Source organism: Oryctolagus cuniculus, chromosome 7, assembly GCF_964237555.1.
Source record: "Oryctolagus cuniculus chromosome 7, mOryCun1.1, whole genome shotgun sequence".
Lineage (NCBI taxonomy): Eukaryota > Metazoa > Chordata > Mammalia > Lagomorpha > Leporidae > Oryctolagus > Oryctolagus cuniculus.
In genome coordinates, this window is record NC_091438.1 from 57,570,547 (window position 1) to 57,592,250 (window position 21,704).

At 48.6% G+C, this 21,704-nt stretch overlaps 1 long non-coding RNA gene across 1 annotated transcript; it reads right to left on the reverse strand.

The window, feature by feature from the left end:
* Window positions 1-454: 454 nt before the first annotated feature.
* Window positions 455-21,498, reverse strand: LOC127493407 (uncharacterized). Its single transcript, XR_007923505.2, has 3 exons — window positions 21,319-21,498; window positions 4,318-4,509; window positions 455-4,140 (listed from the first exon to the last, which is right to left on the reverse strand). It is a non-coding gene; the product is annotated as an uncharacterized lncRNA (long non-coding RNA).
* Window positions 21,499-21,704: the final 206 nt, after the last annotated feature.

The window sequence follows — 21,704 nt, forward strand, 5'->3', positions numbered from 1 at the left end:
CCCCATTATTTAAAGATTTATTTATTTAAAAGGTAGAAAATCAGAGAGAGAGAGAGAGAGAGAGAGAGAGGGAGATTTTCCATCTGCTGGTTCACATGCTGGCATCACAGCTTCACCTGCTGTGCCACAACACCAGCCCCTGCAGTCACTTCTGTATGGTGCGTCCCTGAGCAGGTCCCCACACTATGTCAGGCCTAGGCTTCCCCACTTGACCTGCTTTCTTCGACAGTTGGTATAAATGTGATAATGAATGCGAAAGTACTCAGGAAGTATCAAGGTCTCTAGAAGTAGGAGAGGTTGAAGAGTGAGCAAGCCGGGACCCACCCTACTCCTGTCGCTGGGAGAGAAGATGGTGTTGGAAGAGGAATGGATGAAGTCACAGGTCCTTGTCCTGCATCTTTTTTTCTTTTTTGAAGATTTATTCATTTTTATTTAAAATGCAGAGTTACAGAGAGGCAGTGGCAGACAGAGAGAGAGAGAGAGATCTTCCACCCGCTGGTTCACTCTCCTAATGGCTGAAGGGCTGGAGCTGGGCCAGGTTGAAGCCAGGAGCCAGCAGCTTATTCCGGGTCTCCCACATGGATGCAGGGGCCCAAGGACTTGGGCCATCTTCCACTGCTTTCCCAGGCCATAGGAGAGAGCTGGATCAGAAGTGGAGCAGCTGGGACTCAAACCAGGGCCCATATGGGATGCCAGCACTGCAGGTGGTAGCTTTACCTGCTACGCCACAGTACCAGCCCCTTTTGTCCTGCACCTTGTCTAAAGTAGCCATCATAGTTGGAGGGAACATAAATCAGGCTGAGCTATAGAAACCATCTCTCTGTGCAATGCTTCAGGCCTGCGGGGTGGCTGACAGGCACTTTCACAATGGTTGACTCAGCATTTTTCTGCATTGCTGCTCCATGCCAGGGACGCTCCCAGGCTCTGGGAACACAGTGACCAGCAGGGAGGATGAGTCCCAGAGGGTATGATGAGTAATGGGCAATGTCCCTGATCGCACTCCACCTTCACAACAGCCACGGAACGCGGACCAACCTGAGATTACACTTCCTGGCTTCATCACTTAGGAAACGGAGGCCAGAGAACACCAATGACTTGCCAAAGCCACAGCTAGGTGAAGATGCACCAGGACCCACACCCTGGCTCCCAGCCGCTGGCTTTACACTGAGACAAATATGCCAATCCCAGGGCTGACCAAGTCTGAATAAAGGAAGCCACCGGGCCCCAGAAGGCACTAGGTAGAAGGAAGAGGGGGTCCTCTACCCCAACAAAAGCCCCCACACAGCAGAGGTGGACAGAACAGACAAATCCAGAGGCTCTCCCCGCATTGTCCTGTTACATCCTTCCCACTGCCTCCAGCCCCTTCGGCGGCACCTGACTCCGATGTCCCCAGACATGAATTAACTTGAAACAATGCATCCTTGGGTTCTGTTTGTCATGCTGGCCCTTCTGTGGCTCCCATCTGCTTCCTTTCCCCCACAGCCATCTGGAAGTAAGGAGTCGGGGTGGGGGGTAAAAATGAGCCTGAGAGAGGCTGCTGCCAATCTGAATGCTCCTTCGAAACATGGCTTTGCGTGGGGGAGGAGGGAGAGGTGGCCAAAGCTGCTGCTGAAATTCAAACAGCTGTGGGAGGTGGCTTTAGCTGGACGCGCTGGCCGGGAGTCCCTCCTAATCCAGCATTTCATCAGGCAGAGCCAGATGTTGGGGCTGCTGGAGAGGGCCGTGCTGGGGAGCTTAGCAGGCGTGGCAACACAAGTTCCTAGGTACAGTGTGAAGAGCCCAGGCTAGGGGGGCTGGGGTAAGGGCTGTGACCGTGGGCACCCCTCTCCAGACACCTGAGGTCTGCAGCTACAGAAACTCAATCAGCTACTCCTTCTTCATCCATTGGCCCAACACTTACAGAGCACCCAGCAAAAACCAGGCACTGCACAGGAAATAAGGTCAAGAGATGCAGATTTTTGTTTTTAAAGATTTATTTGCTTATTTAAAAGGCAGAGCAACAGAGAGGGAGAGACAGAGAGGAATCTTCCATCTGTTGATTCACTCCCCAGATGGCCCCAACAACTGGGGCTGGGCCAGGCTGAAGCCAGGAGCCAGCAGCTTCTTCTGGGTCTCCCACCGGGGTGCAGGGGCCCAAACACTGCTTCCCCCAGGCAATTGGTAGGGAGATTGGTTGGTGCCCTGCAGGAGCCTGGCAGTTGCTCAGACTCCAGTCAGCTCTCCGGCGGAAGTCAAAGTCAGTGGGTGACTGTGGAATTCCCTCTCGGCTAAACTGTGAGCCATGGGGCTGTGGCAATTCTTCAACTTTGACATGGTAAGATGGTGGCTCATAGCTAGCTCTCCTCTAGTCTCACAGAGTCTTTGTTGTTGTTGTTTTCACTTCTTCACTGAAAATTGCCATCTGTCAGACCCCTGGGAACAGAGCTCAGGGTGGGCTCCAATCAATGACTTCTGTCCTTATAAAAACACGGTGGGGCTGGCACTGTGGCATAGTGGGTGAAACTGCCACCTGCAGCACCAGCATCCCACATGAATGCCGGTTTGAGTCCTGGCTGCTCCACTTCCAATCCTGTTCCCTGCTTATGTGCCTGGGAGTGCAGAGGAGGATGGCCCAAGTGGTGCTGGAGGCGGAGATCAGAGTGATGCAGCTGCAAACCAAGGGACTCCAAAGGCAACCACCAGAAACTGGAGCAGGTGATGGAGGATTCTTTCCTAGAGCCCTGAAGAGAACGGCTGTGCTGACTCAGGCTCTGGGGGCCGGCGCTGTGGCACAGCAGGTTAAAACCCCAGCCTGCAGTGCCGGTGTCCCATATGGGCACCGGTTTAAATCCCAGCTGCTCCCACTTCCGATCCAGCTCTCTGCTATGGCCTGGGAAAGCAGTGGAAAATGGCTCAGCTCCTTGGGGCCCTGCACCCACGTGGGAGATTCAGAAGAGGCTCCTGGCTCCAGATTGGCTCAGCTCTGGCCATTGTGGTCATTTGGGGAGTGAACCAGCAGAATGGAAGACCTCTCTCTCTGGCTCTACTTCTATCTGTAACTCTGTCTTTCAAATAAATAAAATAATTCCAAAAAAAAAAAAAAAAAAGATACAGGCTTTGAACTTCCAGCCTCTAAAATTGTGGAAGCAGAAACCTCTGTTGTTTAAGACACCTGGTTTGAAATGCTTTGTTACGGCAACTCCAGCAGAATGATACAGGATTGGGCATGTGAATACACATATATAACTGCTTACGTTTTCCATGCTAAATAACAGAAGGACCAAAGGTTGGCTAATCTGGTTTAGCCATGCTGAGATGACTGGGAGAGACACAAGTGAATGCACAGAAATACAAGAAACCTTCAAGCCTGGACTTGGGCTTGGTACAGCATCACTTCTGCTTCACTCTCTTGGCTCCTGACCAGAGCAGATTCAAGGAGTGTTGATCCCAGCTAGAAAAGACACATGGCAGAGGGTATAAATGCAGAAAAGACTGAGTAATCAGAGCCATAAATATACATATACACAGGCACACACATTTATGTATATATGTAATGAGATAAAGCAGATAAGATTATATTCATGTTTTTAAGATGTAAAAATTTGGGCTATCATTGTGGTGCACTGGATTAAACCACTGCTTGCAACATCAGCGTCCCAGATCAGAGCGCCAGTTTGAGTACCAGCTGCTCTGCTTCCGATCCAGCTCCCTGCTAATGAGCCTGGGAAGGCAGCAGATGATGGCCTTTGTCACCTATGTGGGCAATCCAGATGGAGGTCCAGGCTAAAAAAAAAAAAAATGTAAAAAACGTTCAGAATGACAGACAAGAGATACAAATCAAATGAGATGCAAGCACTAAAAACCAAGAAGTTAAGTGAAAATTCTGTCATTCATATTTTAAGTTGGAAATAGCAGTATGAACTCAGAAATTTTTTTCTTTGCAAGAAATATGTCTTTCTCAGCTCTGTTCACCAAAAAGCCCCATAAGCAAGCAGGGAAAAGCTGGCAATGAGCAGTCACGTCGTGTTCTCAAACCCCACTTCCCATTAAATGGAGGCACAGCTGTCTGGAGAAACGGTTAATTCCAGGCTGGAGCTGGAAACACACAGGATAGGACTGGGTCTTCTTGTGTTGCCTGAAAACAAGCGTTCTGGAAGATTTCTGGAATGATATCAAAAGCACACAGCAGTCAACTTGATTTGGCTTCCCACTAGCCGACGCTAGGAATATACGAGCATCAAAAATTAACAAGAACAATGGGGGGACAGGCATTTGGCGTAATGGTTAAGACCCCCGTTAAGACACCTGTGTCTCATTTCATGTGCTTGGGTTCGCTACCTGGCTCTGGCTCATGCTTCCAGCTTCCTGCTAATGCTTCATTGAGAGCTTGAAGAGCTGGGTTCCTGTCACTCATACAGGAGACATGCACTGAGTTCCTGGCTCCTGGCTTTGGCTTGACACAGTCCTGGCCATTGTACGCATTTGGGGAGAAAACCAGCAGGAAAGAGCTTTCTCTTTCTCTCTGTCACTCTAATAAAAAAAAAGAAAAAGAAGAAAAACAGCAATAGGTTATACTATGTCAAAAATACAGAACTTAAGAGCTCATAATTATACTTTGTTTAAATAAAAGTATCACTTGTCATCTTTGGGGGTTGTTGGAACACAAACTCATTTTTTCTGAGAATTGATAAATATTTAAGACATCAATAAAGCATTTATCCTACTTTTTTTTTGGTGATCATTTATCCTACATTTTAAAAATTGTACCCAGGTTAACTAAACAGGTAAGTCATTTTTAATAAAAGAATCATAGCTAACAATTTCAGGAGGAATTATTAATTCTTCTGATAGGCAGAGTTAGACAGTGAGAGAGAGACAGGGAGAAAGGTCTTCCTTCCGTTGGTTCACCCCCAAAATGGCTGCTACAGCCGGCGCTCTGCGCCAATCCAAAGCCAGGAGCCAGGTGCTTCCTCCTGGTCTTCCCATGTGAGTGCAGGGCCCAAGCACTTGGGCCATCCTCCACTGCCTTCCCGGGCCACAGCAGAGAGCTGGACTGGAAGAGGAGCAACCGGGACAGAACCGGCGCCCCAACAGGGACTAGAACCCAGTGTGCCAGCACCGCAGGCGGAGGAGTAGTCTAGTGAGCCACGGCGTCGGCCAGGAATTATTTTTTTTAAAGATGTATTTATTTATTTGAAAGTCAGAGTTACACAGAGAGAGGAGAGGCAGAGAGAGAGAGAGAGATCTTCCATCTGATGGTTCACTCCTCAATTGACCGCAACAGCCGGATCTGCGCTGATCCGAAGCCAGGAGCTTCTTCTGGGTCTCCCACACAGGTGCAGGGGCCAAAGGACTTGGGCCGTTTTCTATTGCTTTCCCAGGCCACAGCAGAGAGCTGGAACCAGAGGCCATATGGGATTCCGGTGCTTCAGGCCAGGGCGTTAACCCGATGCACCACAGTGCCCGCCCCAGGAGGAATTATGGAAATAGAAAATCACCATCACTGGTTTTTTTTTTTTTTTTTTTTTTTTTGGACAGGCAGAGTGGACAGTGAGAGAGAGAGACAGAGAGAAAGGTCTTCCTTTTGCCGTTGGTTCACCCTCCAATGGCGGCCGCGGCCGGTGCACCGCGCTGATCCAAAGGCAGGAGCCAGGTGCTTCTCCTGGTCTCCCATGGGGTGAGCCATCCTCCACTGCACTCCCTGGCCACAGCAGAGAGCTGGCCTGGAAGAGGGGCAACCGGGACAGAATCCGGTGCCCCGACCGGGACTAGAACCTGGTGTGCCGGCGCCGCTAGGCGGAGGATTAGCCTGTTGAGCTGCAGTGCCGGCCAAATCACCATCATTGTAATTCATGATGTGAAAATAATAAATCCTAGGGCCGGCGCCATGGCTCACTTGGTTAATCCTCTGCCTGCAGTGTCGGCATCCCATGTGGGCTCTGGGTTCTAGTTCAGGTTGCTCCTCTTCCAGTCCAGCTCCCTGCTGTGGCCCAGGAAGGCAGTGGAGGATGGCCCAAGTGCTTGGGCCCTGTACCCTCATGGGAAGACCAGGAGGAAGCACCTGGCTCCTGGCTTCGGATTGGCAGAGCTCCGGCCTTAGTAGCCATTTTGGGGGTGAACCAACAGAAGGAAGACCTTTCTCTCTGTCTCTCTCTCACTATCTAAACTCAGAAAGAGAGAGAGAGAGAGAATAAAAACAAGTAGGCTTGTTGGGCAATGTATAATAAAAGGATCAGGCTGACATTACTGAAACGTGCTGACCAATCTTAATTTCAGGGAAAGTGGGACATCATATTCCTCTTGACACAAACCAATAAGAAGTATACAACACAGCTTTTTGACAGCCAGAATCTAGTTGTTTCTGCAAAGCTAGAAGCAGATCCCAAGACTAGGATTTACTTTAAGTAATTCATCCGGGAAGTGAGCCCAGAAAACTCCAATCAGAGAGTAGGACAGTGAGACAGGAACACCAGGGGCAGCTGGGGTTCCACCTTGCGGGGGAGCTTGGACAGACACAGCAGAACAGATGGCAGAGCTGCCCCAGCTGAGGGACAGGGGCTGGGATCCGCACCCAGGAACTCCTGGCCCACTGGGTGAGGGTTCTTTCTGGAGACAGCAATTTTCCTGTATTCCTAACTTGCCAGAGTTTAGGCAAGAGTGCGCCATGGTGAGGAAATAGCCGGGAGGCAACAAGATGCCCACCTTTGGCACACTGAAGAGAAGGCGCAGGGGGAATGCTCAAGTGCCTGCGGTGTGAGCTGCACCCCGGACTCTCGATCTAGCCCCTGGGTTCTGGCAGAGTGGAGGTTACACAGCACCACGAGAATAGAATCAGCCAAATCTGCAATGTGAGACGCGTTACAGGACAAATTACCAAGTTTCACACACATACACACACTAGCTGCTTAAGGGAGAAAAAAAAAGAGGCAGAGTATTGTAGAATAAAAGAGACTTAAGAGATGTAGCAACCAAAGGCAACACGGAAACTTTGGATGTTGATTCAAGTAAAACAACTGCATTTTTAATGTAATCAGAAAAATATTGAACATGGGTAAGTACTAGATAGTATGTAGAAATTACTGTTAATTTAGCTGAGTGTGATCATGGTTTTATGGCAATTTTTTTAAGATTTATTTATTTATTTGAAAGGCAGAGTTACAGAGAGGCAGAGACAGAGAGAGCCCCAGATGGCTGCAATGACTGGAGCTAGGCCGATCCAAAGCCAGGAGCCAGGAACTTCTTCTGGGTCTCCCATGTGGGTGCAGGGGCCCAGGGACTTGGGCCATCTTCCACTGCTTTCCCAGGCTATAGCAGAGAGAGCTGGATTGGAAGTGGAGCAGCCCAGACTTGAACCAGTGCCCATATGGGATGCTGGCACTGCAGGTGATACCAGGAATGTTATTTTTAAAAAAAATCTTTATCTATTGGAGGTTTTCAAAAAGTAAGTGAAGCCGGCACACCGGGTTCTAGTCCCGGTCGGGGCGCCAGATTCTGTCCCGGTTGCCCCTCTTCCAGGCCAGCTCTCTGCTGTGGCCAGGGAAGTGCAGTGGAGGATGGCCCAAGTCCTTGGGCCCTGCACCCCATGGGAGACCAGGAGAAGCACCTGGCTCCTGCCATCAGATCAGCGCGGTGTGCCGGCCGCAGTGCGCCAGCCGTGGCAGCCATCGGAGGGTGAACCAAAGCAAAGGAAGACCTTTCTCTCTGTCTCTCTCTCTCACTGTCCACTCTGCCTGTCAAAAAAAAAAAAAAAAAAAAAAAAAAGTAAGTGAAGCAAATATGGCAAAATGTTAACAGGTGGTAAGTTGAAGCAATGTGTGTATAACAATTCATTATACCATTCTGCCTACCTTTCTATTTAAAACTTTATAAAAGAGAAGGGCAGGCCAGCGCCGCGGCTTACTAAGCTAATCCTCCGCCTGCAGCGCCAACACCTTGGGTTCTAGTCCCGGTTGGGGCACCGGATTCTGTCCCGGTTGCCCCTCTTCCAGGCCAGCCCTCTGCTGTGGCCCGGGAGTGCAGTGGAGGATGGCCCAGGTGCTTGGGCCCTGCACCCCATGGGAGACCAGGAAAAGCACCTGGCTCCTGGCTTCTGCCATCGGATCAGCGCGGTGTGCCAGCCGCAGCGCACCGGTCGCGGCGGCCATTGGAGGGTGAACCAACGGCAAAAGGAAGACCTTTCTCTCTGTCTCTCTCTCTCTCACTGTCCACTCTGCCTGTCAAAAAAAAAAAAAAAAAAAAGAGAGAGAGAGAAAGAGAGAGAGAAGGGCAAGAAGGGGAGGGACACAGCACACAGCAGACCACCACAGCAGTTCACTCCCCAGATGGCTGTAATGACCAGAGCTGTGCCAATCCGAAGCCAGAGTTTCTTCCAGGTCTCCCACGTGGGTGTAGGGGCCCAAGGACTTGGGCCATCTTCTACTGCTCTCCCAGGCCATATGAGAGCTGGATCGGAAGAGGAGCAGCCAGGACTAGCACCGCTGCCCATATGGGATGCCAGCACTGCAGGCCAGGGCTTTAACCCACTGCACCACAGCGCCGGCCCATGACTTACTTTCTTCATCTGCAAATTGGGCTCATAACAGAGTCTAATTCATACAGTTAGGGTAAGGAGTCAGTGCCTTAATATCAGTCCGATGCTTAGACCAATGCTCAGTAAATAGTAGCTATTATTACTCCATTAAGGGTGAATTTCAATTTGTAAGATCCAAGGAATGCTGGCCTGTGGGCCAATCAAATCTGGCTGGAGGGTGGGGTCAGGAAAGGACAGGCATCTCTCCCTGAGAGCATGCAGTTGGAGAGTGGAGCAGCTCTAGGGGTGGGTGTCCCCAGAGGAGGAAGGTGGAGTGCTGGACAGACAAGACGCTGGGAGACGAGGTGCCACTGCCTTGGTGCGTGCATTTCACGACCAGGAAAGAGGTGGCATTAAACGGCAAACAGCTGCCTATACACACCAGGTGAAGTCCAAGGGCTCACCGCAGGCCAGCCTGGGAGAGCCCTGAGCAGAGGTGTGCAGGCATGGTTGCCACCTCCTTCACTCCACTGCCCCAGGGGAGCCAGGGCTGCACCCCAGGGGAGCCAGGGCTGCGCAGCAGGTATCATCAGGGGTGGCACAGGCCACTTCATTAGTGCCCATTAGTGGGGCCTTGACAGCACGTGCCCCTGCAGATCTCCATAAAGTGAGGCTGCCGCGCATCCAGTGACTCATTCCGGGTGACAAGCGGAGCGCACCATTGACGAGCTCACAGGGCCAAAGTCACCCATCGTCCTGCCTCAACTCAGACTTCCAAAACCAAAGGGAGCACGGACGCCCCTGGAAAAGAGGTCTCTGTTCGCTTCGCCTGAAGCCTGGATGTACTCAGCCAAAGCGGCAGTGAGCAGCGACTGCAGAACGGCTCACAGCACGGCCGGGTCTCCTGCCCTCCCTCGGCACTCCTGGGTGGGAGGCCATCCCCAGGAGTTCACCCCTGCCCACTCCTGCATGGAAGACAGGCTCACAAGGTTTGGAGGAAGGAACTTGCTGACACTCCTTGACCTGCTGGGCCCTTGGGGACAATTCCTGGGGCCTGGGAAGATTCTGCCACTTCGTGTCCTCTGCCCTCTGCCCAAGCTTCCCACCTGTCCTGGACGGGAGTGCTCTTTGGGAAGGGCCAGCCCTGCTACACATATTGCCCAGAAACTGGGAATAAGTAGGGAGAACAGCATGGAACAAGGCAGAGAAAGTTGGAATTTGCAGTTGGAAGAATTAGTTTCCTGACCATGGGGCATCAGTCCAGAGAAGCCACAGGGACTGTTCCCTCTGGACAGCCACTGCTCACACAAGGACTCCTGGCCTGTATCAGGAGTGACCTGCCCAAGGCTGCCCAACACGGGGATAAGTTACAAGTCAGGCAATGCGGCTCTCAACAAAGGCCACTGGGGTCCTCTCTGTCCTTTGGTCTTTTTATCATTGCTGCTTCTTTCGGGGGGAGTGGGTAGCTCTGTCCACACAGAACAACTGTCTTTCCCACCCTGCAGTCTCTATCCTGAGATACTTCGCTCCAGGGGAGGAAGCCATCTGGGTCTTGGTATAAGGGAGGCAAAAAATGTTAAGGAGGAGACGAGCCACTGCCCAGAGAAATCTGCTGAGAGACCGGGGAGCAGCTCAGCCCAGAAGGCTCGGGAAATCGGGGCTCAGAGACGGTCATGCACTACGTGGGATGCCTGAGGTTCCTTGGCTCCTGAAGACCCAGGTCTGTTGCTGTGGTTTGCACAGACTCAGGTCTGCAGCCGAGCCTGAGCCACTGGAGCTGAGCCCCAGGGTCGAGGTCCAGCCTCTTGAAAGCTATGTGGTTTGTGAGTACCTTCTTCAGCTGTCTGAAGAGCAGGATTCTAACAACCCTATCCCCAAAGCTTATGTGTAAACACTCGTGTTTGGCAAATCACGAGCTGCGCTAAGCCTCTCCTCACAGTCTCCCATGCTGTGCACCCTCTCCCCTTCCCCATTTCTGCTGTCCCATCAACTGAAGGTACGGTCAGGGTGTGATCCTTAGTTAACTCCAGGACGAGGCATTTCCTGTACCCTCTGCCCGTCCTCTCTCCCACTGGTGGTAGAGTCTGAAGGAGACAGAGTGTGCAGAAATGTCTCCACAAGGACCAAATGTTAGACACATTTTGAGGCCTGTGCAAAGCCTTTCCTATAAGGAGTGGCAGAAAATCAGTGAATTCTCATCTTTACCTTCCCTGCCAGCAATGGGTAGGAGACCTCCCCAGGGGGTGCCCACCTGACCTGGGCTGTTTGTCTGCCTAGAGCCCTTGCTCCAGGCTCTACAAGACAAAATGAGATGCTCTCCATGTCACCTGGCCTGGATAAACGTATCACAACAAACCCATTTTTATTTTTATTTTTTAAAGATTTATTTATTTTGAAAGTTATAGTTACAGACAGGGGGAGAGAGAGAGAGAGCGATCTTCCATCTGCTGGTTCACTCCCCAAATGGATGCAGCAGCCAGGGCTGGGCCAGGCCTAGCCAGGAGCCCAGAGCTTCTTCCAGGTCTCCCACAGGAGTGCAGGGGCCCGGGGACTTGGGCCACCTTCCACTGCTTTCCCAGGCACATTAGCAGGGAGCTGAATCAGAAGTGGAGCAGCTGGATCTTGGGCCATTGCTCATATGAGAAGCCAGTGTCACAGGCCATGGTTTAACCTGCTGTGCCACAACACTGTGCTCTGCTCCCACACTGCCCTGCCCCATCTCCTTAAAAAAATTTGTTTTAGGGGATAGCACTGTGGCATAGTGGGTAAAGCTACCATGTGCAGTGCTGGCATCCCATATGGGCACCAGTTCAAGTCCTGGATACCCACTTCTGATCCAGCTCCCTGCTAATGGCCTGGGAAAGCAGTGGAAGATGGTCCATGCACTCCAACCCCTGCACCCACGTGGGAGACCCGAAAGAAATTCCTGGTTCCTGGCTTCAGATCAGCCCAGCTCTGGCTGTTGTAACCATTTGGGGAGTGAACCAGCAGATGGAAGACCTCCCTCTCTTTCTCTCTCACTCTCTCTGTAACTCTGCCTTTCAGGTAAATTAAATAAATCTTTAAAAAAATAACTTTAAAAAAAATTTTATTTGAAAGTCGGAGAGACTGAGACAGGCAGAAAACGAGAGTTCTATCTGCTGGGTCACTCCCAAAATGCCCACAACACCCAGGGCTGGGCCAGGCTGAAACCAGGAGCCCAGAACGCACGTCTCCCATGTGAATGGCAGGGACCAAAGTACTTGGGCCATCACTGCCATCTTCCAGGGTTCATGTTAGCAGGAAGCTGGAGTTGGAAGTGGAGCTGGGACTCTTAACTCAGGTTCTCTGATGAGGGGTGTGGACTTACCCCTGTGCCCAGTGACCACCCCACCCAGTCTTCTTTTTTGACCTATCTTGGCAAGCCCATAACAGGGCCGCAAACTTCCTCCCTTGGTGCCAGCAGGGGAACTGTCAAATCTGGCCCGTGTCCAGCAATCCTCACTCTGCCCGCAAGAATGTGAAAAACCTAAGACACTCAGCCTTCCCTTTGCTCCAGTGATTCCAGATGGCTTGGATGCTGCTCTGCTCACTCCAGAAAGTCCCACTAGGTGAGCAGCGAATGTTTTCATGTTGTCCTGGTGCACATGTGCATCATTCATCTCGACATGGAAACCGATTTGGGGTAGGGAACTGGCTCGTCTGCCTCGGGCAGCTACAGAGTAACAACCATCCCTGGAAGAAGGGGAACAAATGAGGTGAGACCAAGACTGCAGTAGCATACCGCCTGAAGAGCGCATCCAGCCCCAGGGCAGGAGGAGAAACCCAAGCAGAGCCGAGCGACCTCATGACACTGGGGACTCAGAGACCAGCGCTTGGAGACCCTGAGGCAGCTAGAAATTTGGGGGGGGGGACACCAGAGAAAAGGGTGCTGCTCAGAGAGTAGACTCCAGAAATCTGCAGAGGAGCCCCTCGAGTCCTTGGCTAAATCCCAATCTGTAGACGTGCTTGGGGGTCAGGTCACATGAAGCCAAGTCTGAGCAAGACCAATATCCAAGGAGGGAACAGCTTGGAAGACCAGCAATAGCCACGGCTGACACAGGGCTTGGCATCATGTGGCTTCTCTTCAGACAGATGGGAGAGAGGCCACATGTTAGAAGTAAGGCTAGACAAGTGCTAGACCAACAGCTCCTCCAGAACCACAATAAAACCTGCTGGAGTGAAAAGGAGACATAGACAAACCTACAAGTATAGTTGGAAATGTCATCATTCCTTTATCACTAATCATATAAGACCAGAAAAAAAAAAGTCAAGACATAAAAGATTTCTCAGTTCTATTAGATAGCTTGACCCAACTGAATCTGTAAAACACACCCCGGGGGCCAGTGCTATGGCATAGTAAGCTAAGCCTCCACCTGCAGTGCCAGCATCCTATATGGGTACTGATTTGAGTCCCGGCTGCTCCACTTCCCCTCCAGCTCCCTGCTAATGGCCTGGGAAAGCACTGGAAGATGGCCCAAGTGCTTGGGCTCCTGACACCCACATGGGAGACCCAGATGGAGTTCCAGGCTCCTGGCTTCAGCCTGGCCCAGCCCCAGCTACTGCAGCCATTTGGGGAGTGAACAGTGGACGGAAGATATTTCTCTTTCTTTCTCTCTGCCTTTCCCTCTTTGTAACTCTGCCTTTCAAATAAGCAAATAAATCTTTCTTAAAAAGAGAAAGCTGTTGGATGGGCCAGTCATCTAAGTACTTGAGGATCTGCTCTCAAAATGAGTCACTTATGCTGGCTATTGGCAGGAGGCTTCATCTCCTCACCACGTAAACCTCTCCATAGAGTGCCCTGGGTGTCCAGCTGGCTTCCCCCAGAGTGAGCAGGCCAAGAGAGCAAGATGGAAATCAGTGTTTTTATTGCCTACCATTGCAAGTTATACGCCCTCATTTTTGCAAAATTGTATTGGTTGCTCGGGTCATCCAGTGCAACCAGTGCTGTGAGAGGAGACTACACTGGAGCCTGATTAGAGGAACGTATTCATGAGATGCCATCTTGAAGTCTACTTACCACAAGTGCCAGGGAAATTAACTGGGGAATGAGTGATCTGTCCAACCAAAGAAAACGAAGACAAGCCACAGACGGTTAGACTATATACGAAAAGCTCATATCAGGAGCTGCTATTTTGGTGTAGTTGATGAGGCCACCATCTGTGATGCCAGCATCCTACATGGGCACTGATATGAATTCCAACTGTTCCACTTCCAGTCCAGCTCCCTGCTGGTGGCCTGGAAAGCAGCAGAAGGTGTTACAAGTCCTTGGGCCCCTGCCACCCAGGTGGGAGACCTGGATGAAGCTGCTGGGTTGAGCCTGGCCTAGCCTTGGCCGTTGCATCCATCTGGGGAGAGAACCAGATGATGGAGGCGCGCTCTCTCTCTCTCTAACTCTGAAGGGAGGTGGAGATGGAGGAGCAGGCGTCGTGGCATAGTGGGTAAAGCCACCACCTGTGATATCAGCATCCCACATGGGTACCAGTTCAAGTCCTGGCTGTTCCACTTCCAATCCAGCTCCTTACTGATGGCCTGGGAAAAGCAGCAGAAGGTGGCCCAGGTACTTGGGCCCCTGCCACCCACATGGGAGACCTGGAAGAAGCTCCTGGCTCCTGGCTTTGGCCTGGCCCAGCTTGGGCCATTGCAGTGATCTGGGGAGTGAACCAGAAGATGGATGGAAGACCTCTCTCTCTCCCTCTCTCTCTCTTTGAAATAAATAAGTAAATCTTAAAAAACATGTATCATATAAAGGACTTATATCCTAAATAAACAAAGAACTTTTATAGCTCAACAATTTTTGTTTGTTTTTCAAATTTTAGCTCCCACATATAAGGGAGAACATTGGCATTTGTCTTTCTGGGTCTGGCTTATTTCACTCAACATGTCCTTCAGTTGAGTCCATTTTACTGCAAAGGGTAGAATGTCATTCTTTTTTTCTAGCCAATAATATACCATTGTGTATATATGCCACATTTTCTTTATCCATTCATCTGATGATGGACACATTGGTTGGTTCCAAATTTTGGCTATTGTGAACAGTGCTGCTATGAACATGGTGGTGCTGGCATCTCTTTGGTACTTGTATTCCAGTTGTATTCCAGTCTTTTGTGTATACATCCAGTGGGATTGTTGGATCATATGGTAAGTCTATTTCTATTTTTTTAAGAAATCTCCACACAGTTTTCCACAGTGGCTGCACTAATTTACATTCCCACCAACAGTGTATAAATGTTCCCCTTTGTCCACAACCTTACCAGCATTTGTTACTCTCTGTGATTTGGATTTTAGCCATTCTGACAGGGGTGAGGTGGTACTTCATTGTGGTTTTGATTGGCATTTCCTTGATAATTAGAGATGTTGAGCATTTTTTCATATAATTGTTGGTCATCTGTATTTCTTCTTTTGAGAACTCTCTATTGAAGTCCTTTGCCCATTTCTCAACTGGATTGGTTGTTTTTGTTGTTGTTGTTGAATTTTTTTAAAGATTTATTTTATTTATTTGAAAGACAGAGTTACAGAGAGAGGTAGAGCCAGAGAGACAGAGGTCTTTTATTCCACTGGTTCACTTCCCAAATGGCTGCAATGGCCACTGAACTGATCCAAAGCCAGGAGCCAGGAGCTTCTTCTGGGTCTCCCACATGGGTGCAAGGGCCCAATGACTTGGGCCATATTCTACTGCTTTCCCAGGCCACAGTAGAAAGCTGGATTAGAAGAGGAGCAGCCAGGGGCCGGCGCCATGGCACAGTAAGTTAATTCTCCACCTGCGGTGCTGGCATCCCATAAGGGTACCGGTTCACGTCCCAGCTGCTCCTCTTCCAATCCAGCTCTCTGCTGTGGCCTGGGAATGCAGTGGAGGATGGCCCAAGTCCTTGGGCCACTGCACCCGCGTGGGAGACTGGGAAGAGGCACCTGGCTCCTGACTTCGGGTCAGCGCAGCTCCGGCCATTGTGGCTATTTGGAGAGTAAATTCACTGACGGAAGACCTTTCTCTCTATCTCTCCCTCTCACTGTCTGTAACTCTACTTCTCAAATAAATAAATAAAATCTTAAAAAGAAGAAGAAGAGGAGGAGGAAGAGGAGGAGGAAGAGGAGGAAGAAGAAGAAGAGGAAGAAGAGGAACAGCCAGGACGAAAACTGGCACCCATATGGGATGCTGGTGCTGTAGGCTGGGGTTTTAACCCACTGCACCACAACTCTGGCCCCTGTTGTTGAACTTTTAAAGTTGCTGATATATTTGGGATATTAATTCTTCGTTGGACAGATGGTTCGCAAATATTTTTTTCACATTATGTTGGATGTCTCTTCACTCTATTGATCATTTCCTTTGCTGTGCAAAAGCCTCTGAGATTGACAGAGTCCCATGTGCTTAGTTTTGCTTTTTCTGCCTGTGCTTTTGGGGTCTTGTCCAAGAAGTCGGGTCCCCCACACCAACATCTTGGAGTGTTTCCCCTATGTTTTCTTTCAGCAACTTTATAGCCTCAGGTCTTAAAATTTAGGTGTTTGATCCATCTTGACTTGATTCTAATTTCATTTCATCTAGTTTTGCCAGCACCATTTGTAGAAGAGATTTTCCTTACTCCACTGTATGGTCTGAGCACTTCTGTCACAAATCAGTTGGCTGTATGTATGTGCAACAATTTCTGGGCTCTCTTTTCTGTTCCACTGATTGATGTTTCAGTTTTTATTCCAGTACTGTACTTTTTAAAATTACTATCGCTTTGTAGTATGCTTTGAAATCAGGTACTGTGATGCCTCTAGCTTGATTTTTCTTGTTCAGGATCACTTTGGCTATTCTGGGTCATTTGTGATTCCATATGAATTGCAGGATTGCATTTTCTAACTCTGTAAAGAATGTAATTGATATTTTGACAAAGATCGCATTGAATCTGTCAAATGCTTTAGGTGGTATAGACATTTTACTGATATTGATTCTTCCAATGCATAAGCAGGAAATATCTTTCCATCTTTTTGTATGTCCTTGATGATTTCTTTCATCAATGTTCGATAATTTTCATTATAGAGATATTTCACTTTTTTGGTTAAATTTATTCCTAAATACTTAAATTTTTGTGGCTATTATGAATGGGATTTCTATTTTTTGGTTTCTCTTTCTGTGAGTTCATTATTAGCATACAAGAAAGCTACTGTTTTTTGTATTGCTTATTTTGTAGCCTGCAACTTTACTTTATTAATTCTAACAACTTTTTGGTGGAGTGTTTAGGTTTTTCCAGGTACAACATCATGTCATCTGCAAACATGGATAATTTGGTTTCCTGTTTTCCAATTTGAATGCCCTTTATTTCTTTCTCCTCCCGTATAGCTCTGATAGAACTTCCAGAACTATGCTGAGTAAGAATGGCAAACATGGACATCCTTACTCCAGATCTGAGGGGAAATGCTTTCAGTTTTTCCCCATTCAATGTGATATTGGCTGTTGGATCGTGATATATAGCATTTATAATTTTGAGGAATGTTCTTATTAAACTTAATTTGTGGAGAGTTTTTAATCATGAAGTGATGGTGAATCTTATCAAATTATTTCTCTGCATCTATTGAGATGACCATATGGTTTTTGTTCTTCATTCAAAGGATGTGATTTATGACATTTATTGATTTGTAAATGTCGAGCCACCCATGCATTTCTGGGAGAAATCCCACTTGATCATGATGTATGATCTTTTTGAGGTGGTTTTGGATTCAATTTGCTAGTATTTTGTTAAGAATCTTTGCATCTATGTTCATTAAGGATATAGGGCCATACTTCTCTTTTTGTGTCATTTCTGGTTTTCATATCAAAGTAATGCTGGCCTCATAAAAGAGTTTGGCAGAGTTCCATCCTGTTAATATTTTGGAATAGTTTGAAGAATATTGGAGTTACTTTCTTTTTGAATGTTTTGTAGAATTCAGTAGTAAAGCCATCAGGTCCTGGACTTTTCCATGATGGAAGACTTTTGATTACAGCTTCAATCTCATTGCTTTTAATGGATCTGTTTAGGTTGTCTGTATCTTCTTGATTTAATCTCAGTAGGTTATGTGAATCCAGGAGCTTATCCATTTCTTTGAGGCTTTTCAGTTTACCAGCATTTAGTACTTCAGAGATGTTTGTTATGATCCTTTGTATTTCAGTGGTGTCAGTTGTAATGTCTCCTTTTGCATCTCTAATTTTATCAGTTTGAGTTTTTCCTCTTTTTTTTTTCTTTGGTATTCTGGCTAGAAGATTATCTATTTTGTTTATCTTCTCAAAAACCAACTTTTTGTTTTGTTGATCTTTTTTATTTCTTAATAAAAAAATAAGTTTCAATTTCACTTATTTCTGCTCTGATCCTTGTTATTTCTTGCCTCCTGCTGATTTGGGGTTTGGTTTGTTCTTGTTTTTCTAAGTCATCAAGATACACCATTAGATCTTTAAGACATTTCTCTTTTTTTAATGCAAGCATCTAATGCTATAAACTTCTCGCTTAATACTGCTTTTACTGTATTCCACAGATTTTGCTATGTCCAAGAAAGTTTTTGATCTTTTTAATTTCTTCAATGACCCATTGATCATTCAGTAACATGTTGCTTAATTTCCAAGTATTTACGAGTGTTCTACTGTTCCTCTTGTTATTGATTTCTAGTTTTATTCCTTTATGGTCTGAGAAGATACATGGTATGAATTCAATCTTTTTAAATTTGCTGTGGCTTGATTTGTAGCCTAATATGTGGTCTATCCTAGAAAATGTTCCATTTGCTAATGAGAAGAATGTGTTTTCTTTCTTCCTTTCATTCGTTCTTTCTTTCTTTTAAATATTTATTTATTTATTATTTGAAAGGCAAAGTTAGAGAGAAGCAGAGCTACAGAAAGTTACAGGGAGGCAGAGTCTGAGACAGAGGTCTTCCATCCACTAGTTCACCACCACCACCACCCCCGCCCAGATGTCCTCAATGGCCAGACCTGCACAGATCCGAAGCTAGGAGCCACGAGATTCTTCCAGCCCTACGTGGGTGCAGGAGTCCAAGGACTTGGGCCATCTTCTACGGCTTTCCCACGTGCATTAGCAGGGAGCTGGATTGGAAGTGGAGCAGCTGGGACTCACAGGGATGGGGTTCCTGGCTCTTTGCTTTGGCCTGGCCCGCTCCTGGCTGTTGTGGTCATTTGGTGAGTGAACCAGAGGATGGATGATCTCCTCTCTCTACATCTCTCTGTGTCACTCTGCCTTTCAAATAATCTTTTTCTTAAAATCCCTACATAGTTTTTTTTTTTAAGATGTATTTATTTATTTTAAAATCAAAGTGACAGAGAGAGAGAGTGAATCCGATGGTTCACTCCCCAGTTGGCTGCAATGGCTGGAGCTGTGCCAATCCGAAACCAGGAGCCAGGAGCTTCTTCTGGGTCTCCCATGCTGGTGCAGGGGCCTAAGGACTTGGGCCATCTTCCACTGCTTTCCCAGGCCATAGCAGAGAGCTGGATCAGAAGTGGAGCAGCCGGGTCTCGAACCGGCGCCCATATGGGATGTCAGTGCTTCAGGCCAGGGCGTTAACCCACTGCACTACAGTGCCGGCCCCTGCCTTACATTGTTTTTAAATGACATATTTTTATATTTTTCATGAACTTTTTGAAGATCCATTATATGCATGGATTTCAAAATTATTTTGCACCAAAATAATCTTATTTTTAAATTCCATTTTCTATGAACTTTTTGAAGTACCCTTGAACTACTGATGGGAGTGTACAATCCTTCAATTGCTATAGAAAACAGTTTGGCAGTTTCTAATCAAATTAAAAGTATATTTTCTTATATGAATCAGCAATTCCATTTCTAGGTATATACCCAAGTGAAATGAAATCACAGATCCACACAGACTTGTATAAATATTCATAACAACTTAATTCAAAATAGCCCAAACTGGGAAAAAGGCCAAATGTCTATGGACAAGAAAAAGGATAAAGAAATTGGGGTAAAATCAGACAGTGCATTATCACTCTAAAATACAAAAGAAGGAACACTGGTGGAATAATACAGATGATTCTCAACAGCGTTGTGCTCAATCATGGTGTCTCATTCTGGGTAAAGGAAATTCTAGAAAATGCAAAGATATAATTTACAGTGGCAGAAAGCAGTCCAGTTCTGGCCTGGAGCCCTGGCCTGTGGGGTGGGCCAGGAGGGGGCAGGCAGCAAGGGTAACCCTCTTTCATTTTTAGCTGACCATGTAACAGTTGTACCTTCATGGGGTGTAACATGATAATTCCACACGTGTATACAACGTGAGTGATTTCCAATTATGTAAACCTTTATCATTCCTTTGTGTTGGGAACCTTCCAACTGCTCTCTTAGAGTTCTTTATATCAAATACGTAATCAATTTCTTATTCAACAAAGTAACTTGAAGATATGGAATGCTCTGTAATTTAATCATGGAAATGGTGTACAGCTATATCAAAACTCATCCAAAAATCCACTTAAATGGGGGGTATTTTATTGCATATAAACTATACTTCAATAAAATTATTTATTATTATTATTTATTTGAGAGGCAGAGTTACAGAGAGGGAGAGAGAGGGAGAGACAAAGAGAGGTCTTCCATCTGCAGGTTCACTCTCTAAATGGCCGCAATGGCCACAGCTGGGCCTATCCGAAGTCAGGAACCAGGAGCCAGGGGTTTCTTCCAGGTCTCCCATGTGGATGCAGGAATCCAAGCACTTGGGCCATCTTCCACTGCTTTCCCAGGCCATTAGCAGGGAGCTGGGCAGCCGTGACACGAACTGGTGCCCACATGGGGTTCTGACGCAGCAGGCCCCAGGCTTGACCTTCTAGGCCACAGCCTCGACCCAATAAAATTGTTTTTCAAAACATTAGGAGGTGGGGTTGGTGCTGTGGCGCAGCAGGCAAAGCTGCTGCCTGAAGTGCCAGCATCCCATATGGACGCTGGTTCCTGTCCAGGCTGCTCCTCTTCCCATCCAGCTCTCTGCTATGGTCTGGGGAAACAGTGGAAGACCCAAGTCCCTGGGCCCCTGCACCTACGTGGGAGACCAGGAAGAATCTCCTGGCTCCTGGCTAGGGACCAGCTCAGCTCCCACCATTGTGGCTATTTGGGGAATGAACCAGAAATGGAAGATTGACTCTCTCTCCCTCTCTCTCTCTCTCTCTCTCTGCCTTTCAAATAAATAAGTAAAATAAATAAATCTTTTAAAAAACAGTAGGCACAGCTTTCTACAGAGCCTCAACAGGAACAGACAATAGCTGAACTTTTTAAATCCAAGTGCCCTAGGGCTCCGGGCCTGGAGATTCTCCCTGGGAGGGAGCCGCATAGCCAGGCGTCCAGCAGCATCCAAGTTTAACGCCTTCAGCCCTGAGGACTGCCCCCCCACCCCAGCACAGGGTGGAGGGGGCGTGGTCGGGTCGCACTGCAGGCTGAGGAGCCAGTCAGGGGCGCCGGCCTTCGCATTGTCCTCCGGGGCCATGAGTCGGGATGCCGCGGCTCTGGCGCTCGGTGCAGGCGCGAGTGACTGTCGCGGGTCCGGAGGCAAGAGGCCCAGCCCCGGGACGGAGCCGCCGCCCCGCACCTGCGGCCGCGACGGCGACCGCGAGCGCAGGCGGGCTGGACGCCGAGGCGCCGTCCATGGGGCACGCGGTGCCGGCAGGAACCCGGGGGCCAAGGCAGCCTAAGCAGAGGAGGCCAGGGCCGCCTCCCCCAGTGCCCGCTCTGCCCTCGAGCCTTCCTGTGGCTCGGAGTCGACCGAGGCCAACCTCCCTCCCCGACGGCTCTACATAGCCAACACATGCACACGAACGCCCGCGCCCGCACCCCACCTCCATCACCGCCCCACCTCACCTCCTTCTCCCCCATCTTCTAATTGACGTCTACAATCGCAACCAATTGTTTCCATGTAACCTTAATTAAAAGATTTTTCTGGAGAGATTACTCGTGTTCAATCGGCTTACGAGCAGCTTAGTCTTAACCATCAGCAACTAAAAGCAAAGCGCGTTCGCTCAGCCTCCCGTACCGGTTGCGGTTTACCCGGCCAGCGCGTGCGCGCCACCAGCGACCTCCGCAGGTGAGGGGGCGAGCTCCGCAGGTTGGGGGCCGACATGCGAGGCTTGGAGCCTCTGACGCTCCGCGCCATCCCCAAGGAGAAAACTCCTATGCCCTGGCCGGCTACGCCTTTTGGCTGGGACCTGGGAGAGCCCTTAGGGGCTGCGTGGGAGGCTGGGTGGTGG